Source organism: Hylobates moloch, unplaced genomic scaffold, assembly GCF_009828535.3.
Source record: "Hylobates moloch isolate HMO894 unplaced genomic scaffold, HMol_V3 SCAFFOLD_2, whole genome shotgun sequence".
NCBI classification, from domain to species: domain Eukaryota; kingdom Metazoa; phylum Chordata; class Mammalia; order Primates; family Hylobatidae; genus Hylobates; species Hylobates moloch.
Window position 1 is genome coordinate 7,020,311 of NW_026652277.1, and position 26,135 is coordinate 7,046,445.

The 26,135-nt window shown below is 43.5% G+C and overlaps 1 protein-coding gene across 6 annotated transcripts in view; it reads right to left on the bottom strand.

Annotated features, from left to right (window-relative positions):
- Nucleotides 1–26,135, bottom strand: part of SFMBT2 (Scm like with four mbt domains 2) — a 211,682-nt gene that overhangs the window by 169,611 nt on the left and 15,936 nt on the right. The window lies entirely within an intron of this gene.

The window sequence follows — 26,135 nt, forward strand, 5'->3', positions numbered from 1 at the left end:
AAACGTTTTATAGCTTTATGTTTTACATCTAGATCTACAATCTGTTGAGTTAATTTTTATATAATGTGTTAATACACTTTTAATTTTTTGCACATGGCCATCCCACTGTAGGATTCTACATAAAACAATTTCCTCTTTGATAAAGTAAGTGCTGAAATAATAATAGTCCCAGACGGAACTCACTTTCTGAGGTCATCCTTTCTTTTATGCTTAAAATGCAAAAGTCTCTCTGTGTACAAATACATTACCAAAAAAAAAGCGTAAGAACAAGGTGACTAAGAAAAGCTTAAACTTGCAGCCTCTCAAGCCTGGGACCCATTTCTACTACACAGGAGCAGAAGGCTGCCTTCCCCGGTGATTTAAATCCAGGCATTACTTGTGAGATCCAAGCAGCCCATGCAGCTTGGAAAACTTGAGCGCTTGCCTTACTTCTCCCCTAAATTCCCTGCGGGCTCCTGAATTCACATGAGGCTGCCAGATATGGAACCTTCACTGCTATTGTATGAGCATGTGGCTCTTGTAATTTTGTAAGCAACAGATATATGGGGGTTAATAAAATCCAAAAGAACTACCTCAAATAACAGTACAATCTCAGTAGCATTTCAGGGACTAAGAAATGTCATGGCTGAGACTAAAATGACAGTGGACGATGGAAAAGACCAACAGTGAATGATGGTGATGATGATGATGATGATGTCAATGACGCCTGGTGGGTGTTTTTACCCAAGGCTGGAAGCAGAAGGAAGAGCCTCTGTTCTGGCTCTAGGGGCCCTCTCCTGCATGGAGGTTCTGATGAGCCGAGCTTAGGTACTGGCGTCCAGTCCTCAGCAGCCATCAGCTCAGCACAGCACGGGTGCTAAAGACATCCCCACAACCACAAAAGCAGTGAGGAAACTGAGGAAATGTGTGTGATGAGTTCTGCAAAGAGCATGAGCTGGAAGGAGAGAGGAGGTGCCGCTGCTGCTGCAGGTACCTCTGCTGGGTCACAAACTGCCCCAGCGCCCAGGGGCCAAAACACCATTTGCTGATGCTCACAGATTCCTCAATCAGAAATCCAAAAGGAACACAGCAACGCAGGCTCGTCTCTGCTCCACAATAACTGGGGCCTTGGCTGGGAAGGCTGGGACTGCTGGCCGCAGCGCCTACACATGGCCTCTCCATGCAGCATGGTGGCCTCACAGCATGGAACCACACTTGTTCCCCCATGACTCAGGTGCCCAGGACAAGGGTTCCAGCAAATGAGGTGGCAGCTGTGTCACCTTCTCTCACTCAGCCTTGGAAGTCACCCAAGGTCACTCTGGCTGTTCCCTACTGGATCCAACAGTCCCAAAGCCATCCAGATTCAAGGACAGAGAACATGGGTCTCACCCCTCAATGCAAGAAATGTCAAAGAATTCCAGAGTCAGATTTTAATACCATTGTTACAGGTCTCAGAAACCCCTGAAGAAACCCTTTGCACGATTTCTCGGAACTGATGGAGATGGCCTAAGACAACCTGTAGCCCCTGGGAACCCTTCTCCGCTGCTAAAAATCTCGGCTGCCCAAAGATTGGGTTGTGAAGGTTTTTTAGCGAAGGGCGATCTCTTTATTATCCCCCTTACAACTGCGTAGCAGCCTATTTCTCAAGATTCTGTTTCTGAACAACCTGAAAGGTAAATCAATACCTTCAGCTAACTTTATAACATTTCTCATTATTTTTAAAAATAACTAGTCCAGCTAGTTCCAAGGCTGCTATTTTGAGACTTCCGTTAAAATCACCTCCTAAGGTCCACCCGCGCTTCAGTACAACCCCATAATTAATCTGAATCACATCACCTGACTTCTTAGGATCAAACACTAATTAACCACTTTCATCCCAGGTGGAGGAAGCATGTGAATTCAGTAAACCATCTCTGGTGGCCTTAGAGACATACACGACCCACCCTGTCATCTGTTCAGCAATGCAACCTTAGCACAGGATGGCCCAGGAGCAGGTACTTGAATCACTCAGAAAGGACAAGCTTTAAATTAATAATCATCATAATTATACAAGCAAGAAAAACTCCACCAAGACCTACCTTAGCTAAAGCAGTTCCAGCTCCCTGTCTCTCTCTCTCTCTTTCTTCCTCTCTCTCTGCTCCTCTCTTCCTCCCATCTCTCTCTATCCCCCATCACTCCCTCTCTCTCACTTCCCATATAATATGCCCCTTCCCAAGTCAGATGTGGTTCTTTAATTTTTGCTATTATACTTCCACAAAAACCACCTCTGATCAAAATCTTTGCTGCTGTCAGGAAACAGAGGAACAAAGACAAGGTCTCTCATCTGAGTTCTGATGCTTCTTCCCCTGTCTAATCCATCCCACAGTAGCGTCCTCCCTGGGAGGGGGACAGGCAGTAGTTTGAGGTCATCTTCAAGCCCAGCTACCATCCAGCTCCAAGGCAGGTCAGGACACCTTGATGCAGCCTCCCTCAATGCCTGGCCCAGCACAAGGATAGGTATTTTCTTTTTTCTTAAAAGCGTTCTCAGTTAATATTCCTCTGTGACTTCTTTGGTACTCGTATTCTGACACAAGTCCTCCAGACTACCAAGGCTTCATTATAAACCATGTCATTGTAAAGAAGGAAAAATTACACTGTGAGTTCTAGCTAAGAATTCCCCCACAGGCTAAGACCTTCTCTCTGCCTTTCATCACTCAGTGGCACACACAATTCTCAACACACTGTCTAACCAGCAGTCTGTCAATGGGTAATTTTTTAATAGGGAAATCATTCTCACTATCCACTGGGACAGGAAAGCCAGGTGAAAACTGTGATCAGCACAATAATCCTGAAAGACAACCTTTAAACATATCTATCCAATTATGCTCTTGAATCTAATGGTCTTTACCTCATAAAGATAGGATGTCAGAGTCGGGAAGTCATTCTAGTTCATGGAACCCAGGCATCTTCCCAGGAGAGGATCAGAGACTAGAAGGCATCCCCATGTGGAGAGCTTTTCAGAAGAGCACCTGTCTCCTGCACCCACCACTGCCGCCCTGTCCACTGGGGTGGTAAAGATCCTTCCTCTCTTCCTGCATCCCCAACACTGAGAACTTGCAAGCTAGTCACATCCACTCACATCGCAGATGAAGTGACTGACCCCAGACAAGCATGACTTGGGCTTCACATCGGACCCTGTGTGCATCACACCTGTAATCCCAGCACTTTGGGAGGCCAAGGCAGGCGGTTCACCTGAGGTCAGGAGTTCAAAATCAGCCTGGCCAACATGGTGAAACCCTGTCTCTACTGAAAAAAAAAAAATACAAAAATTAGCCGGGCGTGGTGGTGCGCCCCTGTAATCTCAGCAACTCAGGAGGCTGAGGCATGAGAATCGCTTGAACCTGAGAGGTGGAGGTTGCAGTGAGCCGAGATCATCACACCATTGCACTCCAGTCTCCTGGGCAACAGAATGAGACTCTGACTCAAAAAAAAAAAAAGAAAGAAAAAGAAAAAAAAGAAAGAAAGATGAATGGTTACAGCTCTTCCAGACCTACAGGTCATCTACTGCCGAAGTCATCTGCAGAGTGATGGTGACCTATGGAGGCTACCGGTATTGGCTCTTGGTACCAATGAGCCACTGGGTTTCCGTGTGTAACTGCAGTTTATTGTAGGTTTCTACAGCTGAGACTTTTCTACTTTATTCTGTTTCTTGCAAGTGTTTCAGTGGATGAACTTTAATAAGGTTGGGAAGAGAGGCTAAGAGGGCATCTAATTCTACATCCAAATGGGAGAAGACGCTACAAATGTGCGTTAATAAGACAAAAACAGGGCTCACCCAAGGCTTGACATAAAAGAAATGCAAAAGAGTGCTATTCATCAATAGCAATTAAAAGCTCTACTGTTTATGCATATTCTTTAATAGTTTGCCTTAACTGGGGAGGGAAGGTGCAGAAAAAGGAATTGTTCAATAAGTTCACTTTTTAAATTAAACAAACATACTTATTTGCACTGGTAAAATAACAAATGTTTGGGAAATTTTTACAATGTTCACTTCCCCCCCAACCCAGCTTATAAAAATGCTTTTATTAAAACAAGCCAAAGTGAAAACAAGTCTACTGGGCCCATTGATTTCATTCTCCTAGGAAAAAAAAATTATTTCACTAAAACTTAAATATTTCCATTAAGGTCCATGACAGAATTGCAAGAACAAACACACAAATAGAGAACCAGTCTGAGGTCACTATTCACAGCACAGCACTGGATGCAGGCAGCACCTTGGAAGCCTTAACAAAGGAAGTCAGAATAGGCCAAAGAGAAATTACACGGTGAGTCTAACGGAGACGAGGTTTTTCTTTTTTTGTTTTTAAGACGGACTGTTGCTCTGTTGCCCAGGCGGGAGTGCAGTGACGTGATCTCAGCTGACTGCAACCTCCGCCTCCTGGGTTCAAGTGATTCTCCTGCCTCACCCTCCCGAGTAACGGATTACAGGCGCACACCACCACGCCCAGCTGATTTGTGTATTTTTAGTAGAGATGGGGTTTCTTTATGTTGGCCAGGCTGGTCTCGAACTCCTGACCTCAGGTGATCCGCTCACCTTGGCCTCCCAAAGTGCTGGGATTGTTGGTGTGAGCCACTGCGCCTTGCCAGAAACAAGTTTTTATGATCATACTTTAGCTTCATGAGAGCTTTATCAATTTGAGAGATAAAGAAAAATGGAAGACTAGCACAAATAAAATACAGGTAGAACAATGCAAATATCTTTTGAGCCCAATAACTTCTTCAAATAAAGGTTTAAGGACACACCATAATGCCTGGCATATTACAGGCACCTAGTAAATATCTGGTGGATGAGGATAACTTTGAGGCTTATCTTTTTTTTTTTCTTAAGAGACAGGGTCTCACTTTGTCACCCAGGCTGGAGTGCAGTGGCATGATCATAGCTCACTACCACCTCAAATTCCTGGACTCAAGCAATCCTCTTGCCTCAGCCTCCCGAGTAGTCGGGACTACAGGTGTGCGCCACCATGCCTAGCTAATTTTTCTTTTTCTCTTTTTTTTTTTTTTTTTTTTTTTTTGTAGAGATGGGGTATATTAGTGTTTTCTCGCGCTGCTAATAAAGACATACTGGAGACTGGGTAATTTATACATGAAAAAGTTTTCATTGACTCACCTTCCACATAGCTTTCTCTCTCTCCCCCACTCCCTACACGGCCTCCCCCGTTTCTCTCTCTCTGTCTCCCCAACACCCCGCAAAGCCTCCCCAGCCCAGCTCCCCACGGGGCCTCCCCACTTTCTCTCTCTCTCCCCCACTCCGGCTTTCTTTCCTTCCTCCCCTTCTTCTTTTGTTAAATATCGTTTCTCTTTAAGGCTCACACTAGGAAGCGCTGGTGTTGCAGAAACACTGGAAGGCAGGAAATGAGTTTGGGAACAAATAAGTAAATAAAATCTGGGGAAAGCACACATCTGAAGCACTCTTCACCCTTCACAGTTTATCTGGGGACACTTCATATTTAAAACGTATTGTGTGCAGTGGGCCTGACAAAGCAGACACACACACACCGGATGTGCTACGCGACGGCTCTTCCTCAGCCTCTGACAACAGGGGGTTCATCTCAGGACACGACACCTCATTGCTGACGATGGGAGCAACGTGATGGTCTATCAAGAGGAAAAAGGCAAGCGTCATCCACAGCCGGCCCGGCCACTGACAGCCAGGCACCATCACATCCACCTGGCCTGGAGAACCAGGCTCAGAAACCCACTGTGCAGCCTCCGAGAGGCCACCCCCTCCACCTTCCCAGTGACAGAGCCAAAGCCACCACCAGGAGCCTGATGCTCAGACACACAGTTCGGCCTGCTGCGTGCTGCCTCCCATGTCTAAGAGGCTGCCTTTTCATCAGCTCCCCGTCACAGCTAACGAAACCTCTTTGGAATTAGCTCCCAATCCTTAACTGTACCAAAATGGAACAGTACAGGAAACAAGAAGTGTCACTAAACCGGGACTAGAACACTGTGTCTGTAAGTCCCACAACCAGGACCACAACAGAGTGTTTGTTCCTAAAGGTTCCTGATCATACTCAGACCTTAAAAGTGAGCTGCTCATTAAAAGCGGGTCCTGTCACTCATACAGACATTAACTAAAGCAGTATTCCATGAGTGGCACGGTAAAAGGATTTCCGTGGCTCTTGATAAACGCACTAACACAGACCCGGCCCAGTGTCCCAGCGCTCTTCCTCTGACTTGCCTTTCCCACTGTCTGCAATTGTAACTCGAGTGCTTTGGGCTGCCTTGCGGAACTCAGCTACATTTGTTAACCTCACTACTGAGCTGAGGCCTGCACCACATCAGAGACAAGCGTGAAGTTCCAGGACGACAGGAATAAAACTTAGAACCTGCCATCCAGGAGTTTACCAGGGAAATGATCACAGAAATAAACACCTGAAATAGGCCTGATACAGCCAGACAGAAGCTAGGGAGGAATTGAGGCGGAAGCATAAATCACCGGGGTGCTTTAATGTTCAAAAGAAGCCGGAGGGGGGAAAAGGAATCTATTTGGGGATTTAGGCAAAGTTTGGGAGGCACTGATCTTTTTCTATAGTGGTCAAATTCATAGAAAGAGAAAACAGAAAGGTGGCTGCCCAGGGTAGAGGAGGGGGAAGGACTGGGAACCACGTTCGACATGTAGAGAGTTTCCGATGGGGGAGAGGAAAGCAGTCTGAAGACGGCCCATGGTGATGGCTGCACGACAACATGAATGTAATTAATGCCACCAAACTGTATAATTAAAACTGGTCCACATGGCAAATTGTATGTTACGTCTATTTGACAATTTTTAAAATCCAAACAAAAACCATGACCCAACTTCTTACAATGCAACTATGTCACACTGTCTTAGGAGGCATCAAATGCAGACGCAGCTTGCTGGTATAATCTGTAGAACAGCATTAGTTGGTGACCCCAACTGCTACTTGCTTCTGGAGTAAGCCTGAACCCCCTAGTTGCTATGGAGAATCTGCAGACCACCACAATTAAAACATCCAATAAATTTCTCTTTCTCAAAAAAGTAACAACCTTAAAAGATATTCAGTAACAGAAACACACACACACACACACACACACACACACACACACAACACATACACATAAACTACACAGAACACTTCATATTAACTTAGAAAAGAAATCCATCCTGCTCTGTTGTATAGGATTGGTGATGTCCTCTAAATGAGCCAAAATCCAATCCACATCAGAAATAACACTTTCTGCATCTCAGGCAAAAGACACTACACTCTGTGGACTGTAACATAACCAAGGATTAAATCTGAAAGCAACTGGCCAAGCGTTCTCACAATGGCCTTCTAACCTAATTGTTTTAGTTATTAAATCTATCCTCAAAACATTTTTGTCACTAATACCATATGGCATGATGCATAACTAAGGCCCTTCCAACAGACTCAGCCACTAAAAAGAAAAAAAAAAAATACCTCAAAGGAAGGACAAACACTTCTTTAACAAATTTTACCTGCTAGTACAAAGTATCAGGCAACATAGAAAAACTGAAGTACTTAATATTTCCACCCATCTTAACTCAGTTCCAACCGTTTTTAAAATCTTAAATCATTTGTAAATTAAATATTGCCTTGAAATAATAAAACGCTGTAAAATATGTTAATTGAGTCATAAAAGCCTACTTTCCTGCATAATTATGTTTTACTTTTCTCCTCACTGATTTCTTTACACTAGAATTAGCTAGGATTCTATCTGGATACAATAATAATACTTGGCTCTTGTGAGAGTTTTACAAATAGTAAAAGCCCACAGCTGACCACAGAATTTCTAGACTGGCTGGCTTAAGAAAATCAACACTCATGAGTCTTCATGGCAGAGCCACACCACCAAACTTCAAGGCAACTTTTGGAGAATGTTTTATTTTATCTTGCATCATATGAGCTAATTGAAATGAGGCAGAAGAATGAAGAATCACTGGAAATTAGATGTAATGAGATATCAGGATAAGGCTGGGCACAGTGGCTCAAACCTATAACTCCAGCACTTGGGAAGGCTGAGGCGGGAGGATCACCTGAGATCAGGAGTTCAAGGATGCAGTGAGCTATGATCATGCCACTGCATTACAGCCTAGGTGACACAGGAAGTCACCCTGTGACAGGGTGACACCCTGTCTTAATCAATCAATCAGTCAGTCAGAGAGATCAGGATAGTGAATGACCAGGGAACTAAAAGAAGAACACTGGGGGAACTGAGGGAGTAATCAAATGAAAAATGTAACAAATTTATGAGAAGGTTAACAGGGAAAGGCCACTGAGTTTCACACTAAGAAAGCTGCTGGAGACCAGAACATGCAATTTTAGCACAACAATTGAGAAAAAACTAAGGATCAGGAATAAAGTATGTGAAGACAGAACAGAGACAGAGGGTATTCAATGAGAAAAACTCAAAGAACCAAGAGAGGCAACGTACCATTAGACCCAACTATTTACAATATCAACTGTTGGAGTACTTTCTGTCGCCAGTAAGATTTAACCCAATGAAAAGAATAAAATAGCCCATTTCTTTTCTTTGATAAGATGCACCACGACTTACTGTGTGCACTGACTTAATATGTACGGTGATTTAATGAGGGAGTGTCTCTATTCCTAAGAGAATCTTTCATAAAACTATGGTTTAGATCAAAGCTTACAAGGATGCAAAATGCCGTGGTAGTCAAATGTCCTACTAAACGTACGGATATCTGTTGAAAGTCGCTGCTATTAGGCCCAAAGATAGAAAACGTAGGCTGCTCCCCTGCATGAGGACAGGGTTTCTTTGCAAGAGCATCATTTTATTCTATTCCAAGGTTCCACCTTGATATGGTTTGGATCTGTGTCCCTACCCAAATTTCACGTACAATTGTAATCCTCAGTGTTGAAGGCAGAGCCCAGTGAGAAGTGACTGGATCGTGCAGGCAGTTTCTAATGGTTTAACACCATCCTCCTTGGTCTTGTCATGGTAAAAGTGAGTTATCACGAGAGCTGGTTGTTTAAAAGTATGCGGCACCTCCCCCTTCTCTCTCTTCCTCTTTCTCCAGCCCACATAAGACATGCCTGCTTCCCCTTCACCTTCCACAAACTCAGTAAGTTTCCTGAGTCCTCCGAAGCCATGCTTCCTGTACATCCTGGGGAATCGTGAGCCAATTACACCTCTTTTCTTTATAAATTACCCAGTCCTGGGTATCTCTTTGTAGCAGCGCGAGAATGGGTAATAACACAGGCACCTAAGACCATAAGAGCTCCTGTTCCATCTTCTATCAGGCCCTGTGTACCTGCCCTGGAATCAACTGAAGACAAAAATGGCAGATTCAGTCTATAACACTTGGACCACAATGAGTCACGTTTCCAGTTCAATTCAAATTAATCTTCAAATACTTTCTGGAGCACCAATCCTTACCAGCCTGGCCCCCAAAACACGGCTTGTCCTCACCTCACAGCAAACTCTGCTGCACCATCTGCTGACTCAGAGCTTTTCACTGAGGTCTTTAACACTTTCGTGTCTCCACTATCCATGCTAACCCAGCCCTCCACATATGTGACCTCCTAAACCAAACCAACAGCTCTCGTTGTCTTCCACGGTACAGAAATGACAGTAGCTAAGGGGAAAAATAACAATAAGCTGGCTTGTCCTGCTCTGGGCTAACCAGTGAGGAAATTCACCAAGAGGGAAAATTAATTCATCTCACAAAGACCACACTTGCCCTAAGAGAATCACTTCTGCCATACCTCGAAAAGTGAGTAAAATGTGCATGAACTTCACTGGAATTACAGTTGACCCTGTAAAACTGAAATTCCAGTTTTTCCACTGAACCCCCCAAAAGTTAAATATCTGCATATAAATTTTGACTCCCCCAAAACTTAACTACTAAAACCCTACTGTTGACCTGAAGCCTTACTGATAGCAGTTGATGAACACATATTTTGTATGTTCTATGTATTATGTGCGGTATTCTTATCATCAAGTACACTAGAGAAAAGAAAATGCTATTAAATCATAAGGAAGCGAAAATATATTTAGTATTCATTAAGCGGAAGTGGATCATCATAAAGGTCTTCATCCTTATCATCTTCACGCTACATAGGTGAGGAGGAGGAGGAAGAGGAGTTGGTCTTGCTGTCTCAGGGGTGGCAGAAGCAGAAGAAAACCCATGTATAAATGACTCACGCATAAATGATTCACATAGTTCAAACTCGTGTTGTTCAAGGGTTAACTGTAGTTGTTTTCAAGATGCTCACATCTTCTTCTAAGTCTGTTCCACCCCATTCCCCAGCAGACACATCCTCCCTAAGTCAGTCCTACATGCAGTCTGCACTCTTCCCAGATTATTTTGTCTCTCAATGTTATAACCAACAGGCTCTTCAGGGTAATGTCTGCTGTTCAGGTACAGGACGCTTGCTCAATTTCAAATCTTCTATTTAAAATTGAATTGGTGGCCAGGCACAGCAGCTCACACCTGTAATCCTACCACTTTGGGAGGCCGAGGTGGGCAGATCACCTGAGGTCAGGAGTTCAAGACCAGCCTGGCCAACAGGGCAAAACCCCATCTCTACTAAAAATACAAAAATTAGCCAGGCACGATGGCAGGCACTTGTAGTCCCAGCTACTCAGGAGGCTGAGGCAGAAGAATCACTTGAACCCGGGAGGCGGAGGTTGCAGTGAGCAGAGATCGCGCCACTGCACTCCAGCTTGAGCAACAAAGCGAGACTCCATCTCAATGAATAAATAAATAAATGAATAAGTAAATAAATATTGGCTTTTTAATGAAAACAAATAAGTTTCAATAAAACTGAATTGGCTTTTTGCTTCACATTTACTCAAATCAATTCCACACAAAAGAGTTGGAGGCTTTGTAACTTCTCTTTAGGGCAAAAATAAATGGGTATGTCCTTAACATGAGAAAAATGCTAAGAGCTCAAGATACTTCTTTTCTTCCTATTTTGAAACAAATATAATTTGACTTTGGAATAAAATTCCTTTCATCAGAAATGTATGTTTTGATAGGTGCACTGCACAGGATTCTAATAGCTCTAAAATCTGCTTCAGTTTAGAGCTGTGATCTTTATCACCCCTAAGCCTTGTATCTTACTCTCCACAAATTAGACTGCATCCTTAAAAGGCATCCACTGACAGATTTCACAGGACTGAAGTGGGCTGGGAACTGCATTCCATGGCATCTCAGCTGCCCTTAGACAGGCCAACTTTGTCATTCAGAGCAAGCACTGAATAAATCTCCTCCAACTTACATGAATGTAACCCACTTCATGGCTGTCAGAGGGAAGAAATAAGCCTTTGAGAATCGTCTGTGCTAACAGGGCTCCCCTCGTAATAATGGCTAGGCCGGTGGCCAGAGTTCCCGCAGCCGAGCCTCCAGGTACAGAGGCTAAATGCTGGCCCAGAGGGTCAGCGGGATGAGCTAGTTTGTGAGTGAAAGACTCTCATTACTCAAATGACTGCTTAGGGCCTTAACACTAACCAATTCACGCAGGTCTGACGGGGCATGAGTGTGCAAGGGAAAGCCATGTGGGTTCCTGAGACAGCCACAGTCGGTGGGGATCCATCAGTGGCTGGCCTCAATCCCAGCATTTTGGGATTTGTTACGTTTATATGTTCTACGTATTATGTACGGTATTCTTACCAACAAGCTAGAGAAAAGAAATGCTATCCAGAAAATCACAAGGAAGCAAAAATATATTTAGTATTCATTCAATGGAAGTGGATGATCATAAAGGTCTTCATCCTCGCCATCTTCATGCTGAATAGGTGAGGAGGAGGAGGAGGAGTTGGTCTTGCTGTCTCATGGGTGGCAGAGGCGAAGAAAAGCCACATAGAAGTGACTCACACACTTCAAATTTGTGTCGTTCAAAGGTCAACTGTAGTTGTTTTTAAGATGCTCACATCTTCTTCTAAGTCTGCTCTATCCTCATTCCCCAGCTGACACATCCTCCCTAAGTCAGTCCTGCACGCCCTCTGCACTCTTCCCAGGTTATTTTGTCTGTCAATGTTACAACCAACACGCTCAAGCAAGGCAGCAGGATGGCTTGAGCCCAGGAAGTAGAGGCTGCAGTGAGCCATAATGATCCTGCCACTGCACTCCAGCCCGGGCAACAGAGCAAGACCCTATCTCAAAAAAAAAAAAAAAAAAAAAACTGCAAAACAATAGCTTCTGAGTATCACTAGATGAGGTGTCACATCCTTAGGAGCCCATCTGTGACCTCAGCTTGAAAAGAGCAGATGGGAGCACACTGCCAACCAGTGCGAGGTCCCAGCAGTCATTGACTTAAAAAAAAAAAAAAAAGCTAGAAAATTAACGAAGTAACTGGGACAGAAACTGCAGGGATTCTTTGGGGTACACAGAAACTAAAGGTATGTGTGAGGAAGAGCATGACTTGATTTAACAATCACTCCAGCTGAAAAACAAAGCCCATGCAGATAACCAGGAGTACTCTACGGAACCAAATGCCAGTTTCAAAGCACCCAGGACAGCATAAGCTCATCTTTTCTGCAGCGTGAAATGCGAAGCAGCAGAGGGCACCTCCATGTTTTCTACTCCTAATATGTCTCTACAGAAAAGCCATTACAGAGAGTAATCCAATATTAGCATGTAATCAGTTCACCTAAGGCAATCAGTGAACTTCCTCGGGGCTCACGGCCATCCAAGCTCACTTCAGGGGCAAAGCAGGAATGTTACTGTTGTGGACACAAAGCATTAGTGCTCCCTTGACTGGACATCTGAAAATGCAAAACATGGGGCAGCTACAGCTATTCAGTAACACAAAGCCATTTCCACCACCAGAGTCAAACCCAAACCCACTACATTTAAATCTAATGTTCATTCTGGTTCTAAGGGAAAAGAAATGCAAATTCTCCATTCTCAAGACATCATTTAAAATATAAAAAGTATTCCTTTTTCTTGTTTTGCTTTTGTTTGGAGAGGAAGAGGGGTGCTGATCTAATTTTGGTATTTATTCATTCAACAAATTTTTGAGGAGATAGAAGAAGATACATTGCATTTAACTTCCACTAGAAGGGTATTTTTTAAATCCATTTTTGGCTCCACACTGTTGAAATCATTTCGTAAACAAAGACCCGCTTTAAATACCAGAGCTTTGCAATTATTCTACACACACATGTGCCGAATTATCTTTTAGAGACACATACTAAAATATTTACAGATGAAATGAAATGATGTCTAAGAGTTGCTTCAAAGCAATAGAGTCTGGAAAACGAGGGTGGTAATACTGATTAACAAGGTTGGCTTTGAACAGCTCATGGCTGAAGTCAGGTAACGAGCATATGAACTTCACTATATATTCTGTCTACTATTGGTTATATTTGAGTTTCCCATAATAAAAAAGTTTTCAAAGCAGAATGGAGGGGCATTTTGACATTCTTTTAGCAAAAGGAAAGCTGCCAACCAGAGCAAATAGTTATTTGAGCTCCAGTTTTCAGTTGAGTGTGCCAATGAAGAGTTGAGAAGTTGAAGACCTTCATTAATTCCTTTTTCCTTCTTAAATCTACTTGGTCCGCAGCTCACTGCCTCATTAAAAAAAAAAAAAAAAAAGGTTACCATGTGTTCATTGTGAAGGCTCCAAGGTCTCCAAGTGAAATAACCCAAATACCAGCGAATTGGTTAATACTGAAGAGAACTCCAGTATATATGTGTGTGTTACGACAAGCAAACAGGGATATTATGTGAGTTTAGAGCACGTTTATTGATCTACTGCCAATATGTTAAGCACACATAAGCATACATGCCTGTGCAAATTTGACTCGTAAATTGAATGGATGTGGGAAACAGAATATCCTACTAGAAGGGACGGATAGCCTACAGAATTTAGGTATTGCACTGGAGTGAGTCTTCTTTTTTTTTTTTTTTTTTTTGAGACGGAGTCTCGCTTTGTCGCCCAGGCTGGAGTGCAGTGGCGCGATCTCGGATCACTGCAAGCTCCGCCTCCCGGGTTCACGCCATTCTCCTGCCTCAGCCTCCCGAGCAGCTGGGACTACAGGCGCCCGCCACCGTGCCCGGCTAATATTTTTGTATTTTTAGTAGAGACGGGGTTTCACCGTGGTCTCGAACTCCTGACCTCGTGATCCGCCTGCCTCTGCCTCCCAAAGTGCTGGGATTACAGGCGTGAGCCACCGCGCCCAGCCTGGAGTGAGTCTTTCAGTCACCAAAGGAAGTTTATTTACCCAACTCCATTATTAAAAAATATAATCACTCATGTCCATATTTCCTTTGTTTTACCCAAAACTATCAGGAAACAACTGGGAAATGAGCCAAAACATAAACCACTTTGATTCAAAAATTGTCGAAAGCAATGTTACTAACATTTCCATGGCTTTTGAAGAATTTTATTAGACTTTTTTGTGGGGAGAAGGAGGAGATACGTATGTGTCAGGGTGTCAGAGTAATTTGGTATACAGATAATTTTGTCACCCAGATAATTAGCCTAGTACCCGATAGGTAGTTTTTTAATCCTTACTTTCTTTCCTTCATCCACTCTCAAGTAGGCCCCCGTGTCTATGATTCCCATCTTTATGTCCATCTGTACTCAATATTTAGTTCCCACTTCTAAGTGAGAACATGCAGCATCTGGTTTTCTGTTCCTGTGTTAGTTTGCTTAGGATGGCCTCCAGGGACATCCATGTGGCTGCAAAGGACATGATCCTGTTTTTGTTTTTTTAACGGCTGCGTAGTATTCCATGGTGTATGTATAACACATTTCCTTTATCCAGTCTGCTGCTGATGAGCATTGAGGTTGATTCAATGCCTTTGCTATTATGAATAGTGCTGTGGTGAACACACACGTGCATGTGTCTTTAAGGTGGAATGATTTCTATTCCTTTGGGTATTGCCAGTAAGAGGCTGCTGAGTTGAATGGTAGTTCTAACTTAAGTTCTTTCAGAAATCTCCAGAGTGCTTTCCACAGTGGCTGAACTAAGTTACATTCCCACCAGCAGTGTTTAAGCATTCTCTTTTTTCCACAACCTCACCAGCATCTGTTATTTTGTGAATTTCTAGGAATAGCCATTCTGACTGGTGTGAGACGGTGTCTCATTGTGGTTTTGATTTGCATTTCCCTAATAATTAATGATATTGAGCATTTTCCCATATGCTTTTTGGCCATGTGTATGTTTTCTTTCAAAATGTGTCTATTCATGTCCTTTGCCCATTTTTTAGAAGCCTTTCTACACAAGAAAACCATACTGATGTTGGTGGAATAAGCTGATGGTTCTAACTTAGAGGCAAACCATTAAGACCATGGGGACTTTGGATTTGAGGGGGTAGAAAATGTGACGTTATCACTACAACATCTTCAATGGCTGTTCTGTTCCTCCAAGAAAGACAAGAATCTTGGCATGGTTGTTGGATAATATCTCCTGAGAGTTTAGGTGAGATGAGAAGAGAAAATATTCATCCCTAATATTATTCTCTTCCACTGGCCCAAAGATCATAGGCCAATTCACAATTATTCATATGCTCTGAAAGATACCACAGTAAGCTGTAATTTGACTGAAGTAGTCAGGGGCTTTTTCGTGCCTTCCTGGTTTAATCTCTTGTCCTATTTGTGCATGCACAAGTCAGCTTCATAGGGGAAGAGTGGAAATATTTTTTCTGTCTTTTCATATCCCTAACACTGAAGTATTAGACATTTTTGCATTTCATGGGTTAGGAAGGTGAGTTCCGTGTGGGTGGACAACTGATATGGTTTGGCTGTGTCCCCAGCCAAATCTCACCTAAAATTATGATGATCCCCATGTGTCAAGGGTGGGGCCAGGTGGAGATCATTGAATCATGGGGGCAGTTTTCCTCATACTGGTATCCTGATAGTGAATAAGTCTCACAAGATCTGGTGGTTTTATAAAGGGAAGTTGCCCTGCACAAGCTCTCTTGCCTGCCACCATGTAAGACGTGCCTTTCTCCTCCTTTGCCTTCTGCCATAATTGTGAGGCTTCCCCAGCCATGCGGAATTGTGAGTCCATTAAACCCTTTTTTTCTTTATATATTACCCAGTCTTGGATCTGTCTTTATTAGCAGCATGAGAACTGACTAATACAACCACCATGAAAGAAGAGAGAGAATCAAGAAAGTTCTCATTTGGCTGTTCTGTCTATAATTTATCCCTGTTTTTTAACAGATATGGGCTGGGCGCGGTGGCTCACACCCTTAATCCCAGCACTTTGGGAGGCCGAGATGGGCGGATCACGAGGTCAGGAGATCAAGACCAAGGTAAAACCCCATCCCTACTAAAAATACAAAAAAAAAAAAAAATTAGCCAGGCACAGTGGCGGGCACCTGTAGCCCCAGCTACTTGGGAGGCTGAGGCGGAGAATGGTGTGAACCCAGGAGGCGGAGTTTGCAGTGAGCTGAGATTGTGCCACTGCACTCCAGCCTGGGTGACAGAGCGAGACTCCGTCTCAAAAAAAAAAAAAAAAAGAGCTATGGCACATGGATAAAGATGATACAAGAGAGTTGTAATGTGATTTCAGGCAATCAGGAGAAAAAGGAGACAAAGAAAGAAAGTGAAAGAACCTTGACAGGGCTTCACAGAGAGATGGAGCCAGGAACCTCCGTGGAGGGAACAGAAACCACCACAGAATCAGAAAGCTGAATGGCTTCCCTGGGGTCTGCAGGTGAGACACCTTAGAAGGTGCCAGGGCTTATAAAAGACCAATTCCATGTCCCAGACCTTGTAGCTTCAAATGACCTCTCTAGATGTCATGATGTCCCTTCAAGACCATTCTAAATACATAATTATCTCCTACCGAAATAAGAAAATTACAGTTTAATAAACTAATAACTCCAAAAATATTTATTTTTAATTGTTGTTTTGAGACAGAGTCTAGCTCTGTTGCCCAGGCTAGAGTGCAGTGGCAGGATCTCCACTCACTGCAACCTCCGCCTCACAGGTTAAAGCGATTCTCCTGCCTCAGCCTCCCGAGTAGCTGGGATTACAGGCACGCGCCACCACACCTGGCTAATTTTTGTATTTTTAGTAAAGACGGGGATTTGCCATGTTGGTCAGGCTGGTCTCGAACTCCTGACCTCGTGATCTACCCACCTTGGCCTCCCAAAGTGCTGGGATTACAGGTGTGAGCCACCGTGCCCAGCCCAAATATCTTTTTTACATTCTTCATTCTATGGCCAAGTCTACAACTACAGATGAGTTGGAGTATCAACAAGCTGCCCAGCAGCAAATAGCCACAAACACAGAAGTGTGTCCTTCCCTTCTCCCCAGACCCATCAACAGACGGTCTTAACCGAGTGTTCTAGAATCTCCTGCATAAATGGCATTCGCCCTTCCTCCACGTCTTCACAGCGACACAGACACTAGCCGGAACAGAAATCCTCTGGGAGGCAAAACTTCCACTTCAACATTCCACTTCGAGTGCCAAGAACAGTCCCTGACTCTGAAATGATGGATCACTGCTATTTAGCAAAGCACTTAGTTGCTACCATGTGCAGGACAAAAATAAAAGCACTGAACACCTTAACTCTGTTGTCCTCACCCCCTGAAATTCCCTCATTCTTCCTTGCTTCAAGATTAACGTCCAAGCGGCAGAAGCTACTGGCCTAATTTTGAGCCTGACGTTTGACTATATGCATCCTATAATACACACTGTATAATTTTTGCTCTTATCCCCTTGTGCAAAGTGATTGAATCAAAACATTTTAATCACCAGCCTTTTTAAATAATCTGTTGTGTTTTGTTTTACTTCTAGACACTTGTAGGATCTTTCTGACCCCGGTGTTCTAAAATTTTATGATGCTGTGTCTTGGTGATTGCTTGCATTCATCTTAAACAGTAAAATCCAGATTGAAACAGAGGACATGGTAAAGGATGTGAGCAAGACATGGGTAATTTTTAAAACAAATCTTTTAGAACCGTCTCTTACAAATATTGTGCACAGGTAACATCCATCTCTTTAAACGTTAGTGCAAGGAAAAGTGCATCCCCTATTCCATCAACAGCAAAGATCACGTGTTAAAAATCTACACTTGTGGCCGGGCGCGGTGGCTCAAGCCTGTAATCCCAGCACTTTGGGAGGCCGAGGTGGGCAGATCACAAGGTCAGGAGACCGAGACCATCCTGGCTAACACGGTGAAACCCCGTCTCTACTAAAAATACAAAAAATTAGCCAGGCGTGGTGGCGGGCGCCTGTAGTCCCAGCTACTCGGGAGGCTGAGGCAGGAGAATGGCGTGAACCTGGGAGGCAGAGCTTGCAGTGAGCCAAGATCGCGCCACTGCACTCCAGCCTGGGCGACAGAGCGAGACTCCGTCTCAAAAAAAAAAAAAAAAAAAAAAATCTACACTGGTATATCAATTATGGACAATACATTTTGACTCCCAGATGAAGAAAAAAAAATACCATTCCGTTTTGTATTTTAACACTCTTACATTTTCCTTTAGATGTTTTCCAAAGATGAACTAGTTATCTTTAAAATTTTTTTGTAGGCTGGGCAAGGCGGTGCACACCTGTAATCCCAGCACTTTGGGAGGCCGAGGTAGGAGGATCACTTGAGGTCTAGAGTTCGAGACCAGCCTGGCCAACACAGTGAAACCTCTGCCTCTCTACTAAAGATACAAAAAAAAAAAAATTAACCGGGCATGGCGGCAGGTGCCCGTAATCCCAGCTACTCGGGAGGCTGAGTGAGGCAGGAGAATCGCTTGAACCCAGGAGGTGGAGGTTACAGTAAGCCGAGATTGTGCCACTGCGCTCCAGCCTGGGCAACAAAACCAGACTCTGTCTCAAAACAAAACAAAACAAAAATGTGTAGCTAAATAAGTTGTGACAGAGACTAACTGTCCCCCAGGGCTTTTTTCCCTCCCTTCTTTGTTGTAGGAAAAACAGGCTCCCCACCCCAGGGATTTTAGCTAAGAGGAGCCCCGCAGCTAGGGAGTACCTTTCCCAGTCTCTTTGTAACTAGGTACAGCCTGGTAGAATCTCCGGAGACAGACTTTTGCTAGTGGGAGGTGAGCTGCTGTCCCCAGCCTCTCCCATTCCCTTTTTCTTGCTGGGCAACCTGGAGGAGAACCAGCCTTCCACCATGTAGACATGGAATTTGGAAGAAAGAGCAGTGAACTTCTAAATTAACTTGAGCCACAGTATTTTAGGGCCTTTAGGGAACAGCAGTGGTAATCCTAACACATAAACTATACCATCAAAGCCCTCACATCAGCTGGAAGCAAAAATCCCTCAGGAAAGGGGGAAATTTTGAGAAAGAAAAATAGAGAATCCAGGAAGAAAGGATAAAAGGGACCATGAAATTTAGAAGGAAAAAAGAAACCCGCAAAAATGACCAAATCTCTTTGTTTTTAAAAAACACTTAAAAATCTTTATAGTGTTTGAACACAGTATTCATGTGAAGGTAGCGTAGAAAGATGCTCCTCTAAATGGAAAACAGTTTCTTTTGTTGGCAGAAAGAGGAGCTCAATTGGGAAACTAAGCAGGCAAGCATCTCGAAAAAATTAAATTTGATCTAAACATACTGTACTTTGATAAGGAAGGGCCACGGCCAATTACGGTAATAGAATTTTTAATTGACACTCATTTGCTGGTTAGTTATTTATGTTAACATTCACCCTGCAGAATCCTTCACAGAAATTCACCCAAGAAGGGCACATAAATACATACACATAACTGAAGAAACCATTAACGGTACTTACAAATCTAAAGATCCATTTGGGATCTAAAATTAATTTTGATGGGCTAACAAATTGCACATTAGATGTACAGATGAAAAATGTAAAGTACATACTGCTTTCTTCATTTCACAAAACAAATCTAACGAAACATTACTCCAAATAACAGTACATCAAGCATATAAATCATCATCATCCCTTCATCTCTACGAGTCAATCAAACATTTGAACAAGAAAAGAAGTTCTAAAAACATTTTATTTTCTTTGGAGCTTTTCAAAGAGTTTGGGTCGGTTTCTGTTTGAGGGTGGTAGGAGAGGTTCGTGTGGGATCGGGGAGTTGTTTCATTTTGTGACGGTCTCAAAAGAAGTTTTGAGACATCCTTTTCTAAGAAATATGTTGAACAGAAGCGGATGACTTGACGTCACTCTCTACTATGAAAAAAATAATTACAGATGGTTTTAATGGCTATAACTTGCTCCTATAATCCATGATGGGCTTTGGGGGGCTCTTCATAACCACTGTGTAAATATGTCATTAAGAGCTTTTCAAAAAATTGACATTGTTTAATCAACTCTGCTTAACAGCTCTGTTAGTTGAGAAGAGATCATCAGAAAAATAATTAGGAAAACCCTCAAAATCATACTAATCTTCAATTCTTTGATACTTCCTCTGATTAAATCTCCTTGGAAATACAGGTTGGCTACTGTAAATTCTTGCTGCATTCCCTAAGAACATTTTAAAAGACAAACATTTAAGCCTCATGTTGTATAATCACTCTATCTTCTGTTGGATGTAACCAGATTTGTGTTCAACTTCACAAAGCAGGCAGATTTTTTAAAAAAAACTGCTTCCTATCCATCCTTTTTGAGAGAAAGGCAACTTCTCCAACACAAACGCTGTTTGGCCTGGATATCAGCTCTTTGGTACATTTCAGTTTCCGTGAATGGCAGGGAACCTGCCATGGTCATTTCTGCAACCTCAGGCACTCAGGGTGTTCAAGTCCTTAGAAATGATAAGTTCCGTGTCTTGTCACCACCGTGACAAGGATGAGACCTCCGAAAAGGACATTTGGATGAGAAATGGAGAGGGTCCTGGTCACAGAGATCCCAGGTCAAGAATGGTCCCCCACCCATTCTCCACCTCTCCAACTCCGCTTTCCTTCTCACTCCCAAGTCTCATGAATCTGTAACAAACCACCCCATCCATTTTTAAATCCCCTCTCTTGAAATCACAAGAATCACAGACCTCTTCCATAACCCCAGAGATCATAAATGTGAAAATGATCTAAAACAAAATGACCCAGCATCAATCAAAGCTGTTCTGCTCGATCTCCAAATAGTGTGGAATGGCACGTGTGATGGAATGCTCGGCACAGACTGCCTAACTCTACAGCCTCCTGGAATTTCATCCTAACACAGTCTCAGGCTTGGTTCAGAACCACCACGTCAAACTTAAGGTGGACAGAACACCCTATGGGCAGGACAGGATGCAGTTTGCATCCTCTCACTTTCAAGCCCTGACTCTTTTTTGGGGGGGGGGTGGGGGCAGGGGGGACGGAGTTTTGCTCTTGTCACCCAGGCTGGAGTGCAGTGGCATGATCTCAGCTCACTGCAACCTCCACCTCCCAGGTTCAAGCAATTCTCCTGCCTCAGCCCCTTGAGTAGCTGGGATTACAGATGCCTGCCACCACGCCCGGCTAATTTTTTGTATTTTTAGTGGAGACGGGGTTTTGCCATGTTGGGCAGTCTGGTCTCAAACTCCTGACCTCAGGTGATCTGCCTGTCTCGACCTCCCAAAGTGCTGGGATTATAGGTGTGAGCCACCGTGCCCGGCCCTCAATCCCTGACTCTTTTATTCACCTCTTGCCTTCCTAAGACCCTCAGCGTGAGACCACGAATGTCTGTCCCCTGTCCATCACCAACTGAGGATGCTGGGATTTCAAGGACCACATTTGATGGACTGAAGATGTCGATGCAAAAATCATCCAATGTCTAGGATGCCCCTATGGGAAGCCAACTCTCAGAGGCAATAAGGCTACATCAGCACCTCCTAGGCTCATGCTGACATTAAAGAAGCCACTCAGACCCACACACCAGCTCGCTCTCCAAGCTTGCTTCATTCAGGGCCCCGGGAGGTGCTGCCCACAGCCCCACTCTACAGCCTTCTTCCCATCGTGTTCGTGGCTAGGTCACGGTGGCAAAGTCAACCTTGATCCTTCCTAGTAAGTTTCCCAGCCTCCTGCCCAATCGTGTCTTAGTTCCTAGATTTTTTTTTCCATGGGGTCCATCCTGCTGATGGGGTCTGGTCCATCCTGCTGATGGGGTCTGGTCTGTTCTGGCCAGTCCCAATCCCCAGGTCTGGGACATGCAACCTGAATTGTCCATCTGGAGGCACCATCCACATGCTGGGACCTTAACACTTCATCTTAGAAAATTAGAAAATCGATAGCAAAAGATATCTGAACTATCAGGTGTGACCCCACCCAGCTATCCTTCCGGGCCAGCCTTATTCTGCACCCATGACAGCTCCAGCTTCCGTCCTCTCCCACGCTTTAGTGCCATCTTGCTTCCTCCTGATAAATGTCTTCCCAAAGTGGCCATGAACGGGCCACGATAGCTCGCTACATCTTGAAATACAAATATGTTTAATTTTTGTGTAGCTTGTCATTGCTCCAGGCTCACTGTGTTGGTTTACGGCATTCCCACTTTTAACAAGCTGGAATAAAGACTGTTTTATACTTTAAGTCTGCATGACAAAGAAGAGAAAAGTTCTACAACAGCTATAATAATAATACATTTCAACTCCTAGAACAGCAGGTTTTTACAATCTTGTTTTTCCTCCGTGCAAATCCCCCTGAGGTTAGCCTTTGCTGTTGCCACCTACTTGGTAGATATCAAAGAAATTTACAACTTTTTGGAGGATTGAGTGCCATAAATCAATTATTCTGCTTTACTGTGCAATAGCTGGCAATTCCCTTGGTAATAACCACACTCCCTTTGGATCTGTGGATGGGGCTATCTGCTCCTGTGGTAAATGGCATTAGATTGCTCTACTGTTGATACCACTTTTCCCAGCTCCTCCACCTCCTTCCTTGCAATTGGGTGGCCCGCTAGGATTTATTTGTGATATCAATATGCATGACTAACAGCTGTCTTCTCATGCTTCTAATTTTCTGCTTCCAACATGTGCTGGGCTTCAAAATCAAATAACATGATTGTTGTCTATGAATGTGGTAGGATTTGAAAAGGCCCTCCAGTGAATAGTACACATACACTAGTACTAATTAGTTTTGTGTGTTGTTTTTTCATGGAGGCTTTGTTCTTTATTCATTTAACAACTGCTGAGCTTTAACTATGTGCAAGGCATTATAAGAAATCAAAAGGTGAATAAAATACCATCCTTAACCAGAAGAATGAGGATGGATAAAAACTGCATTTCTCATTACCACCTTCATTCTTAGCACTGCTCTAAGGAGTTTACACAAATCCCATTTAATGCACAAAACGATCCTGTAAGGCAGGTCTCATTATCCCCAGTTTACATATGGGAATACCGCAGGTCACGAAGTTGAGAGGGAAAATACCTAGCCCAGGTTCACACATTTAATTAAGTGGTGGCATTAGGATCCAAAATGTGTATTTCTGGTAATAAAACATTCACACAGCCTTACTTTCATAAGCAAATGGCTGAGATCAGGTATCCATAATCCATTATAGCACATGGCAAGTATGATCAAAATTCTCTGAGCTCACAGTGGGTAAAAACGCAGCTCTTTGACAGTATTCTAGACAGTGGACGTGGCCGAGGGAGGAGCTACTGGCTGAGGGAAAGACACTGTGCCCCTGTGGCTGTATTTCAAGTGCCCTGCTATTAGGGCACAGATACTTCTCCACTCATACGGCCCTTCGTCAAGGCCTATTAAAGCCTCTTACCTGTAAAAAAAAAAAAAAAAAAAAAAAAAAAAATCTGATGAGGAGGGAACTTTCCAAGTGACAGGTTACAGAGAGCATTTGCCATCAAACTGACAGCAAGGTTGTGTCAGTTTGTCACCGTGAAGATGAGGACAGTATGATGCAAGCAGATGAAGTCACTTTTTTCCAGGCTCCTTTCAGTGCTAGGCAGGCCTGAGGCCCTAGCTCAGGCCAGGTGACTCACACCAACACTTCCCACCCCGTATGCTGGCCGGAGGAGCCACTTACTATACATAACTCAGTTCCAGAGACGCCAGTGTTTTAGTTCAATACCAGCAGAGAGCAGGGATCTTTCTATTCATCCACAGGTGGATTCTCCCCGAAGGAACGCTCCAGGTGCCAGGGTCAGGTCAGCGCCTGGCTCTTGGAAGTTTCCATAGCTGTTGAACAGACCTCTAAAAATGTATAGCATAAAGATCTTTTGAGACAGGGTCTCACTCTATCACCGAGGTGGGAGTGCAGTGGTGCAATCACAGCTCAACACAGCCTCAACCTCCTGAGCTCAAGCAATCCTCCTGCTTCAGCCTCCTGAGTAGCTGGGACTACAGGCATGCACCACCACACCTGGTTAATTTTTTTTTTTTTTTTAGAAATGGTGTCTTGCTATGTTGCCCAGGCTTAGATGACACATTTTTAAACTCAAAAGAAAAGAAATGCTATCTCAGAGAAGTCCCCACCCAGACTAGAGGAGTCATATTCCCCATGCTTCCAGAGATTAGAGTTTCAAATCAGCTCCCAACACCTCTTGCTAAGCCAAGGAGTGAAACAGTCAACAGCAGGGAAGAAATGGCCAACAAATAAATAAGTACACTGGAGCCGGGCGCAGTGGCTCACGCCTGTAATCCCAGCACTTTCGGAGGCCGGGGCAGGCGGATCACAAGGTCAGGAGATCAAGACCATCCTGACTAACATGGTGAAACCCCATCTCTACTAAAAATACTAAAAATTAGCCAGGCATGGTGGTGGGCACCTGTAGTCCCAGCTACTCGGGAGGCTGAGGCAGGAGAAAGGTGTGAACCCGGGAAGTGGAGCTTGCAGTGAGCCGAGATCGCGCCACTGCGCTCCAGCCTGGGCGACAGAGTGAGACTCCATCTCAAAAAAATAAATAAATAAATAAATAAATAAATAAATAAATAAAATAAGTACATTGGGGGCCACCACAGAAAACACCCTTGGCCAAAATTGAGTTCATCACTGAGTACACACTATTGGCCAAAAGTTGACTATATTACCAGTGTGCTTCAATATAAAATGCTTATTAACAACCATATCATATATTCCCACCCAAAAAACATGAGGCACTGAATAGAACCACAATATGCACTGATTGATATTAAAGTGTTCCCATTACTATGTCAACAGTAATGTGGTGGTACAGTGGACCAAATCAGCAGCCAGTAGCCATTTTTACCCATCCACCCAAGATCTTCCTGTCAGCTCTTGCTTTCCTATTAGCAAAGAACTCAGAGAAAGACTTGCAAATATATTACCAAAGGAATCCAACGATGGAAATAGAAACTCAGCAAATGCTCAATTATGATAAATCCTTCCAAAGCCCTGAGAACATTTAAGCATCTAAATCATAAAGAAAAAAAAAATGTTAATGGGTAAATGAGAAGGGCTGTGGTTGAGTATCATTTGTGAAAACCTGTGCTCAAACTTTCTTGTTCATATACCCCCCATACAAGAATCTTGAAGAATTCATGTCCTCCCATCATGCATTTTCAAACTGGCATTGAGAAATGTTTCATTCATTTCACTCATCACAAAGGATGTAATTTCCTGTGTACTGCAACTCTGACATTTGGAATAAAACTCCTATATTACTCCCATAAATACACTCAATAAATGATCTGATACCTTCCATCCTACCTTTAAAATTATACATAATAGGCCAGGCACAGCGACTCACACCTATAATCCCAGCACTTTGGGAGACCGAGGTGGGCGGATCACCTGAGGTCAGGAGTTCAAGACCAGCCTGTGCAACATGGCGAAACCCTTTCTCTACTAAATATGCAAAAAATCAGCTGGGTGTGGTGGTGCGTGCTTGTAATCTCAGCTACTTGGGAGGCTGAGGCAGGAGAATCGCTCGAACCCAGGAGCTGGAGGTTGCAGTGAGCCGAGATCACGCTACTGCACTCCAGCCTGGGTGACAGAGCGAGACTTCCTCTCCAAAAAAATATATATATATAAATAAAACAAAAAAATAAATAAATAAAAAATACATGAATAAGTACTACTTTAACAGCCTGTATAGAGTTCTTTTGCCTCCCTGAAATTATAGAAGCAGCCTATATCCCCCAGACTCCTATCCCAACAGTCTTGTATTGTTTATCCTATCCAATTTCTCTGCAACAACAACAAAAAGTAGGCAGTATATAATTCAACTTTTTAAAAAATTTCTTTGACCATAAAAGGAAAATTTTCTTTTGGCTTAGGTTATTAAAGTTGTCATTAGTCTTGATCAAAATAACATGAATAACATGGCGGTGTCATGAGTAAACATAA